Source organism: Callithrix jacchus, chromosome 5, assembly GCF_049354715.1.
Source record: "Callithrix jacchus isolate 240 chromosome 5, calJac240_pri, whole genome shotgun sequence".
NCBI lineage: Eukaryota > Metazoa > Chordata > Mammalia > Primates > Cebidae > Callithrix > Callithrix jacchus.
This window is the reverse complement of record NC_133506.1, coordinates 115,223,375-115,240,652: the sequence shown is the minus strand read 5'-3', so window position 1 is coordinate 115,240,652 and position 17,278 is coordinate 115,223,375. Positions and strand designations below refer to the sequence as shown.

The 17,278-nt window shown below is 45.5% G+C and overlaps 1 pseudogene; it reads right to left on the bottom strand.

Annotated features, from left to right (window-relative positions):
- Positions 1-15,211: 15,211 nt before the first annotated feature.
- LOC108591817 (large ribosomal subunit protein uL6 pseudogene) lies at positions 15,212-15,814 on the bottom strand (annotated as a pseudogene).
- Between the last annotated feature and the right edge of the window lie 1,464 nt (positions 15,815-17,278).

Below are 17,278 nucleotides of genomic sequence, written 5' to 3'. Positions count from 1 at the left end.
TTTATTTAGAGACAGAATCTCACTCCGTCACCCAGGCTAACTCCAGTGTACTCCCAGTGGTACCATCATAACTTTTGCAATCTTGAACTCCTGGCCTCAATTGATCCTCTTGCCTTAGCCTCCCAACGTGCTGGAATTATGGGTGTGACCCACCATGGCTGGCCCAATAGTTACCCCCCCCCCTTTTTTTTTTGAGATGGAGTCTTGCTTCTTCCCCCAGGCTGGAGTGCAGTGGCAATTATCTCGGCTCACTGCAACCTCTGCCTCCCGGGTTCAAGGGATTCTTCTGCCTCAGCCTCCCGAGTAGCTGGGATTACAGGCACCTGCCACCATGCCCAGCTAACTTTTTTGTATTTTAGTAGAGACAGGGTTTCTCCATCTTGGCCAGGCTGATCTTGAACTCCTGACCTCATGATATATATACCCGCCTCGGTCTCCCAAAGCGCTGGGATTACAGGTGTGAGCCACAGCACCGGGCAACCCATTGTATATATTTTTTTGTATTTTTTTGCAGAGATGGCAGGGTACCAGGGAGGTCTCATCATGTTGCCCAGGCTGGTTTCGAACCCCTGGACTCAAGTGATCTGCCTGCCTTGCCCTCTCAATGGAAGTAGGCAGGGTGCAGCTGCCTACACCTGTTGGGACTACAGGCGTGAGCCACTGCACCTGGCCTACGCTTTATATTTTCTTTAGTCAACTGTTACTACCAAATAGCTATTTGAAATCAGCTGCCCTAAGGGAATGGGGATTTTGCTGGGTAAGGGAAAGAAACCTGAGCTAATTTTGGAATTTATGTCACTACTTCTTTTTTTTTTCTTTTGAGAGGGAGTCTCACTCTGTTGCCCAGGCTGGAGTGCGGTAGCACGATCTCAGCTCACTGCAAACTTTGCCTCCGAGATTCAAGGGATTCTCTTGCCTCAGCCTCCCAAGTAGGTGAGATTATAGGCACATGCCACCATGCCTGACTAATTTTTTAATTTTTTTTTTTAGTAGAGATGGGGTTTCACCATGTTGGCTAGGCTGATCTCGAACTCCTGACCTCAGGTGATCCACCCACCTCAGCCTCCCAAAGTGTAGGGATTACAAGTGTGAGTCCCTGTGCCTGGCCATTATGTCACTACTTCTTAAGAAAAAAAAAAATTAAAAAAGAACTTGGGACTGGGTGCGGTGGTTCATGCCTGTGATCCCTGCCCTTTCGGAGGCCAAGGCAGGTGATCACAAGGTCAGGAGTTTGAGACCAGCCTGGCCAACCAAGTGAAACCCCGTTAAGAATACAAAAGTTAGCCCAGTGTGGTGGCATGCACCTGTACTCCCAGCTACTCAGGAGGCTAAGGTAGAAGAATTTTTTCTTTTCTTTGTTTTTTCTCTTACATTCTCTCATAAAGTTGCATTTTTTCTTTTTCTTTTTCTTTTTTTCTTTTACGAGGCAGGAGATTGCTTGAACCTGGGGGAGGTGAAGGTTGTAGTGAGCCAAGACCATACCATTGCACTCCATCCCGAGTGACAGAGCGAGACTCCAACTCAAAAAAAAGAAAAAAAAAGAAAGAACTGTAGTGCTTTTTCTTCCCAAACTTTCCTCCCATTGTATAGCTGAGGACACTAAGGTCTAAAGGGTTCAGGCTTTTAGCAGAAAGTAAAATGAGACTGGCTCTGGGGAAAGGGGAGAGGGAAAAGCAGGTTTGAGAAGGTGGGAAATAGTCTCCAAAAGCTGAATAGAAAAATTACCATAAAAATAAATAAAACCCTAGAACGAGTCCTGTCCCAGTAAGACTTTACTACCTTAAGCAAATACCAGGAACCTGTCCTCGAGTTCACCCATCACCAGGGGGATGACCAACTGTTCCAAAGAAACCATGATATCAAATCACTTTGCAAACTGCGAAGTTCAGCTACCCATTTGCCAACATCAGCCATTATTCCTCAAAAACATAAAAAAACTCAGGTCTGGCCTGGCGAGTTGGCTCATGCCTGTAATCCCAGCACTTTGGGAGGCTGAGAAGGCCAGATCACCTGAGGTCAGGAGTTCGAGACCAGCCTGACCAACATGGAGAAACCCTGTCTCTATTAAAAATATATAATTAGGCTGGACGTGGTGGCTCACGCCTGTAATCTTAGCACTTTGGGAGGCCAAGGCAGGTAGATCACAAGGTCAAGAGATCTAGACCATCCTGGCCAACATAGTGAAACCTCATCTCTACTAAAAATACAAAATAATTAGCTTGGCTTGGTGGTGCATGCCTGCAGTCCCAGCTACTAGGGAAGCTGAGGCAGGAGAATTGCTTGAAGCTGGAAAACGGAAGTTGCAGTGAGCCAGGATCGCACCACTGCATTCGCCTGCTGCTTGGCAACAGAGCAAGAACCCGGGAGGCGGAGGTTGCAGTGAGCCAAGATTGTGCCACTGCACTCCAGCCTGTGCAATGGAGCGAAACTCTGTCTTAACAAACAAAAAAACAAAAACAAAACCCAGGTCTAAGGACAAGTCCAACCCACAAGCAGAGAACAGGATATGAACAAGCTGGAACACAATAACATGCTGTGGAATATGTGTTCTATTTAAGGTCTACAGCTTATCTGAAATAAAACAGAAAAAAGGAGCTGGTTGGGAACAAGGGGTGGTGTCTGGTCAGAAGGGAAATAATCCATAGATTCCCTGTGACCTTTGTCACTTTTTTCCTCCACATACTCATGTATGAAAATGACTCAGCCCTAATACCCGTGGTTTATTTTTAGTAGAGGCAGCAGAGCCAGTTGAAAACCTAAGCATGGTAACTCTTGCCCATCAACAGTCTCACACATCAGAAGCAGGGAACAAACATTTATTCATTTCAACTGATATGTGTGACTCAAGGGGCACCAGAGAGTCTGCCCCTTTCAAGATATATATTTGCTCTTTCTGCCACAGTATTGGAACCTCCCAATGGAAGAATGGCTCTTTTGGTCATGAAATTTCTTTCTTTCTTTTTTTTTTTTTTTTTTTTTGAGACAGAGTCTCACTCTGTTGCCAGGCTGGAGTGCAATGGTGCAATCTTGGCTCACTGCAACCTCTGCCTCCCAGGTTCAAGTGATTCTCCTGCCTCAGCCTCCCTAGTACCTAGGGAGGCGCATGCCACCACGCCCAACTAATTTTTATATTTTTAGTAGAGACGGGGTTTCACCATGTTGGCCCGGATGGTCTTGACCTCTGATCTTGACCTCGTGATCCACCTGCTTCGGCTTCCCAAAGTTCTGGCATTACAGGCATGTGCCACCTCGCCCAGCCTTGGACATGAAATTTCAGTAATAGGAGGCTCTTAGCCAGCAGTGAGTGGAGTCCAATTCACTCATTTTACAATTGAGGAATCATCCACAGTCACATATAAGTTTGTGACTATGCTGGACTCTCAGCCCAGTGCCTCACTGTACCTCCATTGTTCCATATTCCCAAGTCAAAAGCTAAATAGTATCACATTTGACATGAGACTGTAGTTCCAGAAGAGGACATATCCAGGGCTGATGTCCTATTATAATGTAAGTTAAATGTTGAATATAAGGAGATAACATTCTGTTGTTCACTATCAAATTAGTAGACATCAAGACCCAGAGGGATATACTCTTTTTCTTTCTTTCTTTTTTTTGAGATGGAGTTTCATTCTTGTTGTCCAGGCTGGAGTGCAATGACGTGATCTTGGCTCACCGCAGTCTCTGCCTCCCAGATTCAAACGATTCTCCTGCTGTAGCCTCTTGAGTAGCTGGGATTACAGACGCATGCCACTGCACCCAGCTAATTTTGTATTTTTAGTAGATGGGTTTTGCCATGTTGATCAGGCTGGTCTCGAACCCCTGACACCAGGTGATCTTCCTGCCTCAGCCTCCCAAAGCTGGATTACAGGCATGAACCACCATGCCGTGCCTCTTTTCTTTTTTTTGAGACAGAGAGTCTTGCTCTGTCACCCAGGCTGGAGTGCAGTGGCACAATCTCAGCTCACTGCAAACTCCGACTATGTTCAAGTGATTTTCCTGCCTCAGCCTCCCAAGGAGCTGGGACTACAGGTGTGTGCCACCACACCCAGCAAATTGTATTTTTAGTAGAGACGGGGTTTCACCATGTTGGCCAGGCTGGTTTTGAACTCCTGACCTCAGGTGATCTGCCCGCCTCAGCCTCCCAAAGTGCTGGATGACAGGCATGAGCCACCAGCCCGCCCAGAGCTCACATTCTTAACCACCATACTATGTACCATAGGCTATGATGTTCTCAGCAATCAGAGACTTTCCTGGCTGTTCTTATGATAGTGAATAAGTCTCCTGAGTTCTAATGGTTTTAAAAACAGAATTTTCAAAGACTGAGTGCAGTAGCTCACGCCTGTAATCTAGCACTTTGGGAGGCCAAGGCAGGCAGATCACGAAGTGAGGAGTATGAGACCAGCTTGGCTAACACGGTGAAACCCGGTCTCTACTAAAAATATACAAATTAGCCGGGGGCAGTGGTAGGCACCTGCAATTCCAGCTACTTGGGAGACTGAGGCAGGAGAATCGCTTGAAGCTGGGAGGCAGAGGTTGCGGTGAGCCAAGATTGCACCATTGCACTCCAGCCTGGGCAACAAGAGCGAAACTCCATCTCAAAAAAAAAAATTTTTTTTTTCAAAAGTTCCGATTATAAGGCTGGGCGCAGTGGCTCACGCCTATAATCCCAGCACTTTGGGAGGCTGAGGCGGGTGGATCACGAGGTCAAGAGATCGAGACCATCCTGGTCAACAAGGTGAAACACTGTCTCTACTAAAAATACAAAAATTAGCTGGGCATGGTGGCGCGCGCCTGTAGTCCCAGCTACTTGGGAGGCTGAGGCAGGAGAATTGCTTGAACCCAGGAGGCGGAGGTTGCGGTGAGCCGAGATCGCGCCATTGCACTCCAGCCTGGGTAAAAAGAGTGAAACTCCGTCTCAAAAAAAAAAAAAAAGTTCTAATTATAGAAAATTCAGGGGTCTTTTCAGACCCCTATTAACTAGGTAACTGCTGATAAATGACAAGATTCAAAGCTAGGCATGGGGAAGAGGGAGAAAATATTTGAATTGTAAGACATGTAAGTGAAAGAGCTGGCAGTCATCTGGCAGGAGGTTAAAATACTCTAAGGAACAAGAATTGGATTAAGCTATAATTAGTGGATTTAGAGGTAGAAGGTTAAAGTCCAAAGTACAAGTGTATGAGCCAGATCGCACCACTGCACTCCAGCCTGGGCAACAGAGTGAGACTCCGTCTCCAAAAAAAAGCAAAAACAAAAATTAGCCAGGCATGGTGGTACACACCTGTAATTCCAGCTACTAGGGAGGCTGAGGCAGGAGAATTGCTTGAACCTGGGAGGCTGAGGTAACAGTGAGCTGAGATAATGTCACTGCACTCCAGTCTGGGCCACAGAGTGAGACTCTGTCTTAAAAAAAACAAAATAGGCCGGGCGCAATGGCTCATGCCTGTAATCCCAGCACTTTGGGAGGCTGAGGCAGGTGGATCAACTGAAGTCAGGAGTTCAAGACCAGCCTGGTTAACATGGCGAAACCCTGTCTCTACTAAAAATACAAAAATTAGCTGGACATGGTGGCACATGCCTGTAATCCCAGCTACTGGGGGAGGCTAAGGCAGAGGATCACTTGAACATGGGAGGTGGAGGTTGCAGTGAGCTGAGATCATGCCTCTGCACTCCAGACTGGGCAACACAGTGAGACTCTGTCTCAAAAAAAAAAAAAGATTGCAGTATCTGATATATTTGTTTGTTTTGCGATGGACCATCGCTCTGTTGGCCCCGCTGGAGTGCGGTGGCAAAATCTCCACTCACTGCAACCTCCATCTCTCAGCTTCAAGTGATTCTTGTGCCTCAGCCTCCAGAGTAGCTGGATTACAGGTGTGCACCATCATGCCCAGCAATTTTTGTATTTTTAGTAGAGACATGGTTTCGCTGGCCCAAAGGTAGTGAGTTATCTCAATTGATTGTTCACAGTCAGTTACAGATCGAACTCCTTGTTCTACTCTTCCCCACTTTTTACTACTGCACCACTTGACTAGTCTTTTTTTTTTTTTTTTTTGAGACGGAGTTTTGCTCTTGTTACCCAGGCTGGAGTGCAATGGTGTGATCTCAGCTTACCACAACCTCTGCCTCCTGGGTTCAAGCAATTCTCCCGCCTCAGCCTCCTGAGTAGCTGGGATTACAGGCACGCACTACCATGCCCCGCTAATTTTTTAATTTTTAGTAGAGACAGGGTTTCACCATGTTGACCAGGATGGTCTTGATCTCTTGACCTTGTGATCCACCCACCTCGGCCTCCCAAAGTGCTGGGATTACAGGCTTGAGCCACCGTGCCTGGCTTCACTAGTCTTAAAAAACAAAAAAAGGCCAGGTGTGGTGGCTCATGCCTGTAATCCAAGCACGTTGTAGGCCAAGGTGGGTGTATCACCTGAGGAGTTCCAGACCAGCCTGACCAACATGGTGAAACCCCATCTTTAAAAAAAAAGAGAGAGACAGGGTTTCATCATGTTGGTCAGACTGTCTCAAACTCCTGACCTCAGATGATTCACCTGCCTTGGCCTCCCAACGTGCTGGGATTACAGGTGTGAGCCACTGCACCTGGCTAGTGTGTGATATATTAATGAGAAAAAGGCAAAGACATCTCTGGCTCACAGAATGCCAAGTGTTTCCGCATAATCCTTTAGCTTTAGGTAGAGCCATTTGACTAGTTTTGGTCAATGGGCTGGAAGGAGAAGTGATAGGTGTCACCTCCAAGCCAAACCAACCATTCAATAGGTACTATGTGATCCTCCAGCTCTCTTTGCCTCACTGTGGTACACTTAGGCCTTGTACTGAGATAGCAGAGCCATATGTTGGAAGGGCTCTTAGAGTCACTGCAGGGGTCAGCTAACTGAAGAGATACTGGCCCTTTATTTTAGGTGAGTGAGTAAGCTTGGTTCTGTTAAACCACTGAGACTTGGGATGTCTCATTATAGCATAACCTAGTTTATCCTGATAAAGGCAAAGAGGCACTTCAACAATAGTATTGTAGCCAGGCTTGCAGTGTTCTACACCTATAATCCCAACATTTTCAGAGGCTTAAGCAAGTGGATTGCTTGAGGCCAGGAGTTCAAGACCAGCTTGGGCAACTCTAAACTAAAAATACAAAAAATTAGCCAGGCATGGTGACGAATGCCTGTAATCCCAGCTACTTGGGAGGCTGAGGCAGGAGAACTGCTTGAACCCAGGAGGCAGTGGATGAAGTGAGCTGAGATTGTGGCACCGCACTCCAGTCTGGGTGACAGAGCAAAACTTCGTCTGAAAAAAAAAAATAGTATTCTAGAAATTATAGACTGCATGACATTCAACTCCGAACAAGAGAGGCTGAAGGAACAAAGAAGGCTGGAGTCAGTCAAGAATCACTGGTAAAGACAAAGTATATCAGGCCTATGTCAAAGACTCCCAGTAGGGGTCTAGGGTCAAACCACATCAAAGCAAGAAGGTTAATGCTAAATCACTATGCAGAATGTTGAGCCTCTTCATCTACATAATCCTTTCCCCCAGAGAGGTTTAGCCTAAGAGACTATACCAGGGTCAAAGGAAATGGAGAGAGTGTTACAGGCAAAGAGCCCATGGTTTTGCTAAAGGCTTTATTGTACCTAATCTCAGAATGTGGAAACAAGAAGAAGGTTATAGGAGAACATAAAAATAAATGGGGAGGTGGTCGAGGCGCTTAAGGAAAAAAGGTCAATGGTATTAGAATCATTGTTCACAAGTAAGAGCAGAAAATGCAAGGCTTTCAAAGCAAGTCAATATAGTTCAGTAGAAGGAAAAAAAGATGACTGATGTAATTTGCTTTGGATTGTGACCCCTAAGATCTCATTATACCAGGAAAGTCTCTGATTGCTGAGGACATCATAGCTTATGGTACACAGTATGGTGGTTAAGAATGTGAGCTCTGGGCTGGGCATGGTGGTTCATGCCTGTCATTCCAGCACTTTGGGAGGCCGAGGCCGGCGTATTGCCTGAGGTCAGGGGTTGGGAACAGCCTGGCCAACATGGTGAAAACCTGTCTCTACTAAAAATTCAAAAATCAGCTGGGCATGATGGCAGGTACCTGTAATCACAGCTGCTCGGGAGCTGAGGCAGGAGAATCGCTTGAACCTGGGAGGCAGAAGTCACAGTGAGCTGACATCGTGTCACTGTACTCTAGCCAGGGTAACAAGAGCAAAACTTTGTCTCCAGAAAAAAAAAAAAAAAAAAAAAAAAAGGAATGTGAGCTCTGGCCGGGCATGGTGGCTTATGCCTATAATCCCAACATTCTGGGAGGCTAAGGCAGGAGGATTGCTTTAGTCCAAGAGTTTGAAACCAGCCTAGGCAACATAGTGAAACCCCATCTCTACAAAAAAAAACAAAACAAAAGCATGACCTGGGTGTGGGAGCACACACCTGTGGTCGCAGGTACTCCAGTGGCTGAGGTAGGGAGGACCCTTTGATCCCAGGAGCTCGAGAAGCTGCAGCGAGCCAAAATGGTCCCACTGCACTCCAGCCTGGGTGACAGACCGAGATCCTATCTCTGGAGCAAGAGTAAGATGGATAGATGGATTCATAACCAGGCTCTGCCACTTACTAGTTTTGTGGCGTTGGGCAGACTATTTAACCTTCCTGTGCCTCAGTTTTCTCATCTGTAAAATAGAAATAAGAGTGCCTGCCTCAGCCGGGTGCAGTGGCTCATGCCTGTAATCCCAGCAGTTTGGGAGGCCAAGGCAGCCAGATCACCTGAGGTCAGGAGTTTGAGACCAGCCTGACCAACATGGAGAAACCCTGTCTCTACTAAAAACAAAACATTACCCAGGCGTGGTGGCGCATGCCTGTAACCCCAGCTACTTGGGAGGCTGAGGCAGGAGAATTGCTTGAACCTGGGAGGTGGAGGTTGCTGTGAGCTGAGATTGCACCATTGCACTCTAGCCTGGGCAACAAGAGTGAAACTCCACCTCAAAAAAAAAAAAAAAAAAGAACAGTGCCTGCCTTATATTGTTGTAGCACTAGACTATGTGTGTAGTCCCTTATGACTACCTTCCCTAATCAGCAAATAATGCACATTTCCCAAAAAACTCTCCTCCTCCCTCCCTCAGGAATCAGGTTCTCAGAAGCATCAAGGAGTCAGTTTGCCTATGCATATTCTAGAGCCAGAAGCAGACAGATGACCTATGTGTGGGTTTTGTAGAGCACAGGCAATTACCCTCACCCAATGATCCTGCTGTTTGATTTGTTGGTTGACTCTGGAGTCAAAGGTGGGAGGGCTCATACTTTATTCTTGATTATAAGCAGTGAAGATTCCCCGGGGGCTCATTCTCAATCGGTATTATGAATGTTCTCGCTTTGCTCTGCATCCCAAGATGTTTGTCTCTTTTCACACACAGGCATAATGCATTAGTTGTCCTGATTCCTTAAATCATTAATAACAGGCAGTCATGTCCTGAATCAATTCCATTCTTTGTACAGTATTAGAGCTAGCTGTCTTGTTGGTCTCAAGTTGCATTTAAAAACAATTATGTTGGCTGGGCACGCTGGCTCACACTTGTAATCCTAACACTTTGGCAGGCTGAGGCAGGAGGATCCCTTGAGTCCAGGAGTTCGAGACCAGCCTGGGTAACAGGGAGACCTTGTCTCTATATAAAAATAATTTAAAAAGTAAAAACCAATTATTTCATTTCTTTGTCTCTCGTTATGATTTATTTGCACCCTGTCACGATCCCTGCATGGCAGTGAGACCCAGAAATAAAACCTTGTGGATCATGATGCACATGGTTAAGAGTTCTGGCATTGTGCAGACTGAGGGTGCACGCCTGTAATCCCAGCACTTTGGGAGGCCAAGGTGAGTGGATCACTTGAGGTCAGGAGTTTGAGACCAGCCTGGCTAACATGGAGAAACCCTGTCTCTACTAAAAATACAAAAATTAGCCCGGCATGGTGGTGGGTGCCTGTAATTCCAGCTACTCAGGAGACTGAGGCAGGAGAATAGTTTCTACCTGGGAGGCAGAGGTTGCATTGAGCCAAGATCACACCACTGTACTCTAGCCTGGGTGAAACAGTGAGACTCTGTTACACCACACACACACACACACCAGCCTGGCTTGGTAGTGCGTACCTGTAGTCCCAGCTACTAGACAGTCTGAGGTGGGAGGATCATTTGAGTCTGGGAGGTCAAGGCTGCAGCGAGCCAAGATTGCATCACTGCACTCCAGCTTCTGCAACACACACACAGAGATACTGTCTCAAACAAAACAAAACAAAATAAACACGCGCACACACACACATACACACACAAAAAAACACCACAAAACCCTGGTTCTACCTCTTTGAGCTGTCTGCACTTGGGCACATTACTCTGTCTCCATGAACCTGCTTCCTCACAATAAAAAATGAGGATTAGGCCGGTGTAGTTAGGACTACAGGCAGGTGCCTGTAGTTCTAACTACTCAGGAGGCTGAGGGAGGAGAATCACTTGAACCCCGGTAGTGAAGGTTGCAGTGAGCAGAGATTGTGCCACTGCACTCTAGCCTGGGTGACAGAGTGAGACTCTTGTCTCAAAAAAACAAATGAAAAATATGAGGATAACGGTTGTGTTTACTTATAGAGTAGCTGTGCAGCTTAAACAAATTAATTCAAGCAAGGTACTTTGTGCCCAGCACCAAGCAATCTTTCAGTCACTGTTGGCTATTATTAATTTTTGTGTAACACACAAATGGTTATTATCACCCCTTTTAAATACTTTCTAGAGCTATAGATCACCTTTATGCAGAAAATTCCTTCTCTCCTCAGGGATAACATCTCTTCTGAACCCCAGATATATGTCTTCAATTGATTACTGCATACTTTCTCTCTGTATCATCCTCCATCATTCACATTAATCAGACTCAGTCCTCTGGCTGCCTCCTTTGGTCTTCCCTATTTCTGCTAAATACTTTTATTGTTTATAGCTTTTAGATGTAGTTTTGTCACCCAAAACCAAAACCAAACCAAACAAACAACAAACAGCTGACATTTATGATTTACTATGTGCCAGACCCTGTGTTAAATCTGTATTGGATTACTTATATGTAATTCTCACAACAATTTTATGATATAGGTAGGGCCTATTATTACCTTCCTTTAGCAACTCTAGAAACTGATGCTTAGGTATGGTTAAATGACTTGTTGAAGGTCATGTAACTATGAATAATAAGTGACTCAGCTGAGTTACTCACATGTTTCGAAAACAGACCCAAGCTCTTGGCCAGGCACAGTGGCGCACACCTGTAATCTCAGCACTCTGGGAGGTCGAGGTTGTCAGATGATGAAGTCAGGAGTTAAAGACCAGCCTGGCCAATATGGTGATACCTCGTTTCTACTAAAAATACAAAAATTAGCTGGGCATGGGGCCGCGTGCCGGTAGTCCCAGCTATTTAGGAGGCTGAGGCAGAAGAATTGCTTGAACCTGGGAGGCGGAGTTTGTAGTAAGCTGAGATTGTGCCACTGCACTTCCAGCCTGGGCAACAGAGCGAGACTCCATCTCCAAAAAAAAAAAAAAAAAGAAAACAGACCCATGCTCTTAAGCACTATCATGGTTATGACGTAGTTTCTGTCTATTATTTGTTTTTGTTGTTGTTGTTGGGTTTTTAGTCAGAGTCTGGCTCTGTTGCCCAGGCTGGAGTGCAGTGGCTCCAACTTGGCTCACTGTAACTTTTACCTCCCAGGTTCAAGCAATTCTCATGCCTCAGCCTCACGAGTAGCTGGGATTACAGGTGCCCACCACCACCCCCAGCTAATTTTTGTAATTTTAGTGGAGACGGGGTTTCACCATGTTGGTCAGGCAGATCTCAAACTCCTGACCTCAAGTGATCTTCCCGCCTTGGCTTCCCAGGTGCTGAGATTACACGCGTTAGCCACTGTGACTGGCCCTAATTATTGTTTGTGTTAACAACTTCCCATTGGGTCTCTTTGCTTCCAGCCTCTCCCTGTCCAACTTGTCCTCCAGACTGTAGCTAGGTTCTCCGTGGTCTAAAACATAGCTCTCCCCATATACCACTGTAATCTTTTTTTTTTTTTTTCCATTAAATTATGTGTGTGAGTGTGTGTGTTTTGTAGACATGGGGTTTAACCATGTTGACCAGGCTGGTCTGGAACTCCAGAACTCAGGCAATCCGCCTGCCTCGGCCTCCCAAAGTGATGGGGTTATAGGTATGAGTCACTGCGCCCGGCCCCAGTGTAATCTTAAATAAATGGGTCATCTCTTTTAGTCTGTTTCTCTGTAAAGTGAGCTAATTTTTGTATTTTTAGTAGAGGCGGGGTTTCCCCATGTTGGTCCGGTTGATCTTGAGCTCCTAACCTCGTGCTCTGCCCACCTTGGCCTCCCAAAGTGCTGGGATTACAGGCATGAGCCACTTCGCCCAGGCTTCAACAGTTTTATTGAGTCCTAGAATGTTAAGATGTTTCTCATGTCACTGTCATATTTAATGGTTTCCCATTAACCACAGTTTAAGGTCTAAACTTCTTTTATTATTTTTTTTTTTTTGAGACGGAGTCTCTCTCTATCTCAGAAGTTGGAGTGCAGTGGTGCAGTCTCGGCTCACTGCAACCTCTACCTCCCGGGTTTAAGCAATTCTCTGCCTCAGCCTCCTGAGTAGCTGGGATTGCAGCCGTGTGCCACTACCTCCAGCTAATTTTTTTGTATTTTTGGTAGAGTTGGGGGTCTCACCATCTTGGCCAGGCTGGTCTTGAACTCTTGACCCCGTGATCCACCTGCCTCGGCCTCCCAAATGCTGGGATTACAGGTGTGAGCCACCACTCCTGGCAGGTATAAATTTCTTAGACTAGCATTCGAGGGTTGTCACTCTGGTGTTTTGTCCCTTCTGGTGCATAGGATTCTGATTCCCTTGTGTGATCCCTTTATGAACACAGCCATGCTTTTCCCCGTCTCTTTCATTTTAACGTTTTTGAGATGGTCTTACTCTGTCATGCAGGCTGGAGTGCAGTGGCTTGATCATGGGTCACTGCACACTTGAAATCCTGGGTTCAATTGATCCTCCCACTTCAGCCTCCTCTGAGTAGCTTGGCCTATAGGCATGTGCCACCATGCTCAACTAATTGAAACATTTTTTTGTCTCTTTTTGGAGGGGCAGTATTGTTACTGGAAAGGGGTCCTGATCCAGATCCCAAGAGAGGGTTCTTGGATCTCGTGCAAGAATGAATTAGAGGCAGAAAAAAATAAAAAATAAAAAAATAATTCCAGGCTAGCCCATAAAGTGGAAGCAAGTTTATTAAGAAAATAAAGGAATAAAAGAATGGCTACCTGTGGCTGCTGGTTGGCCTATTTTTATGGTTATTTCTTGATTATATGCTAAACAAGGGGTGGGTGGTTTGTGAGTTATCTGGGAAAGGGATGAGCAATTTTCCCCCCTCCCCCAAATGAGTGCACCTCCCCTTTTTAGACCATATAGGGTAACTTCTGGTCATTTCCTTGGAATCTGTAAACTGTCAAGGTGCTGGTGGGAGAGTCTTTTAGCATGTGAATGCATTTAACTGGCATATAATGAGCAATGTGGGCGACCGGAGATCACTTTTGTTACCATCTTGGTTTTGGTGGGATTTGGCCACTTTCTTTACCACTGTTTGATCACCAAGGTCTTTGTGATCTGTATCACCTGTGGATCTTCTTTTTTTTTGAGATGGAGTCTCACTCTGTCACCCAGGCTGGAGTGCAGTGGCCCAATCTTGGCCCACTGCAACCTCTGCCTCCCAGGTTCAAGCAATTCTCCTGCCTCAGCCTCCTGAGTAGCTGGGGTTAATGGGCATGTGCCACCATGCCCATCTAATTATTTTTGTATTTGTAGTGGAAACAGGGTTTCACTATGTTGGCCAGACTGGTCTCGATCTCCTGAACTTGGGTAATCCACCCACTTCTGCCTCCCAAAGTGCTGGGATTACTGGGATGAGCCACCATGCCCGGTCCTTGTGTCAATCTTCTATCTCATCCTTGACTAAGAATGCCTAGCCTCCTGGGAATGCAGAGTAGGTCTAAGCCTCACTTTACCCAGCCCTTATTCAAGGTGGAGTTGCTCTAGTTCGAAGGCCTCTGACAGTGTCTCATTGTACTACGCAGGCTGGTCTTGAGCTCCTGGCTTCAAGGGATCCTTTTGCCCCAGCCTCCCAAAGTGCTGGGATTACAGCTGAGAGCCACCATAAATTGTCCTTTCCCCCATCTCTAATTCCTAGGAACGATTAAACTAGTCTATCCTCTATGTCTATATTTTTGTTATTAATATTTCACAAATGTTAAATAAATGCAAGAATACAATATGTAACTTTTTATGATGGGCCCTTCTTCAGTCAGATTTCCCTTGAAATCTATCCAAGGAATTATGTATATTACATGTATTAATAGTTTGTTATTTTTTTCTATTGTTGAGTAGCATTCCACGGTATGGAAGTAGCATAGTTTGTTTAACCATTCACATGATGAAAGACATTTGTGTTGTTTCCAGTTTTTTGGTTATTAAAAACAAAGCTGTAAGGAACATTTGTGCACAGGTTTTTGTGTGAACAGAGCATGAGTTTTCTTTTCTGTTGGGTAAACGCTCAAGAGTGCAATGGCTGGGTCATATGGTAAGTACATGTTTAGTTTTATAAGAAATTGTCAAACTTTTTCGGAGTGGCTGTACAATTTTACATTTTCTGCCAGTAATGTGGATCCAGTTTCTTTACCTTCTTAACCGCATTTGGTGTGTCACTACTTTTCATTTTAGCATTCTGACAGGCATGTAGTAATAGCTGATCTGGTTTTAATTTGAATTTCCCTGGTGGTTAATAATAAAGCATCTTTTCAAGTGCTTTCTTGCCTCTGTATATCCTGTTCAACGACATGTCTATTCATGTCTTTTGTCCATTTTCTTTTTCTTTTTCTTTTTTTTTTTTAATGGAGTTTTGCTCTTGTTACCCAGGCTGGAGTGCAATGGTGCGATCTCAGCTCACCACAACCTTCGCCTCCTGGGTTCAGGCAATTCTCCTGCCTCAGCCTCCCGAGTAGCTGGGATTACAGGCACGTGCCACCATGCCCAGCTAATTTTTTGTATTTTTAGTAGAGACGGGGTTTCACCATGTTGACCAGGATGTTCTCGATCTCTTGACCTCGTGATCCATCTGCCTCGGCCTCCCAAAGTGCTGGAATTACAGGCATGAGCCCCCGCGCCTGGCCCCACCATTTTCTTTTTTTTTTCCTCAAATTAATAGGTCTTTTATTGCATCATTTAAGTATCACAAGTAGGTCTTAGCTATGATAGGCATCTTGTTTCTGTAGCTGGACTTACTCATCAGCCTGCTGAACAGTTCCTTTTTCAGAGACTTAGATACCATCCAAAAATTTCCGGATATCCTTGTTTTTAACTGTTGTAGCTTGCTGAATCAAAGCCACTGAATTTGACACAAGCTCAATGTCATTTCCTTCAAGGATTAATTCATCTTTCTGGGCTTGAGATACTGAACAAGCAACACCTGGTCTCATTGGAACCCTGCGGATGTATTTTTCACCCAAGAAATTTCAGATTTCAACAAGAGACCCATTCTCCTGGATAACGACGTTGATGGGGAAGTGAGCATACACAGACCTCATCTTGTAACGGAAGCCCAGCGTAACACCCTTGATCATGTTCTGTACATGACTACAAATAGTCGGAACGGTAGCCAGTTCCTTTCCGTTACCCCACCATTTGTCAACCTGGAGCCTCTTTTTTTTCTTTCCAAGAAGACTGAGTTCTACATTGATGTGATTGAAGTCCCTCTGCAGGGTTCCTCTGGGCCCCACCATTTTATAACTGGATTTTTTTAACCTGTTGAGTGTTCAGAGCTCTTCAAATATTCAAACCTTGAAACAAAGACAAGGCCTTTATCTGATATGCAGTTTGCAAATTTTTTCCTCCACTCCAGCTTATTTTTACGACTTCTTCAAAAGGTCTTTCACATGGCAAGGGTTTAAAATTTCTTTTCTGCCAGGCATGGTGGCTCATGCCTGTAATCCCAGCATTTTTCGAGGTCAAGGTGGATGGATCACCTGAGGTCAGGGGTTCGAGACTGGACTCACCAAAATGGTGAAACCCTGTCTCTACTAAAAACACAAAAATTAGCAGGGTGTGGTGGCACACACCTGTAGTCCCAGCTACTTGGGAGGCTGACACAGGAGATATTGCTTGAACCTGGGAGGCAGAGACTGCAGTAAGCCGAGATCACACCAAGGCACTCCAGCCTGGGCAAGAGAGCAAGACTGTGTCTCAATCGATCAATAAAGGCTGGGGTGGCTCACCTCCATAAAGCCATGGCACTCCAGCCTGGACGATAGACCAAGACTTCGTCTAAATAAATAAATAAATAAATGCTGGGCACAGTGGCTCACACCTGTAATCCCAGCACTTTGGTAGGCCAATGTGGATGGATCATTTGAGGTCAGGAGTTCGATACCAGCCTGGCCAACATGGGGAAACGTCTGTACTACAAATACAAAAATTAGCCAGGTGTGGTGGCAGACACCTGTAGTCCCAGCTACCTGGGAGGCTGAAGCATGAGAGTTGCTTGAACTCATATGGCAGAGTTTGCAGTGAACAGAGATTGTGCCATTGTGCTCCAGCCTAGGTGACAGAGCAAAACTTGGTCTAAAAAAAAAAAAAAAAAATTTTATTTATTTATTAGAGACTGAGTCTGGCTGCTGCCCAGGCTAGAGTGCCCTGGCACAGTCTTGGCTCACTGCAACCTCTGCCTCTGGGGTTCGAGCGATTCTGGTGTGTCAGCTTCCTTAGTAGCTGGGACTACAGGCGCATGCCACCACTCTGGTCTAGTTTTTGTATTTTGAGTAGTGACAGGGTTTCACCATGTTGCCCAGGCTGGTCTTGAATTCCTGAGCTCAAGTGATCCTCCTGCCTCCCTCCGGCCGCCGCCTCCCAACGTGCTGGGATTAGGGGCGTGAGCCACCTCATTAGGCCAAAAATTTTAAATTTCAATAAGATTCAATTTATCAACCTTTTCCTTTTATAGATTGGGCTTTTGGTATTGTCTAAAAATTCTTTGCCTAGCCGTAGGTTCTGAGGATTTTTTTTAAAGTTTTTTTCCCCATTAGTGGTTTATTTTACATTTTTTTTTTTTTTTTTTTTGAGGAGTTTTTGCTCTTGTTACCCACGCTGGAGTGCAATGGTGTGATCTCGGCTCACCGCAACCTCTGCCTCCTGGGTTCAGGCAATTCTCCTGCCTCAGCCTCCCAAGTAGCTGGGATTACAGGCACACG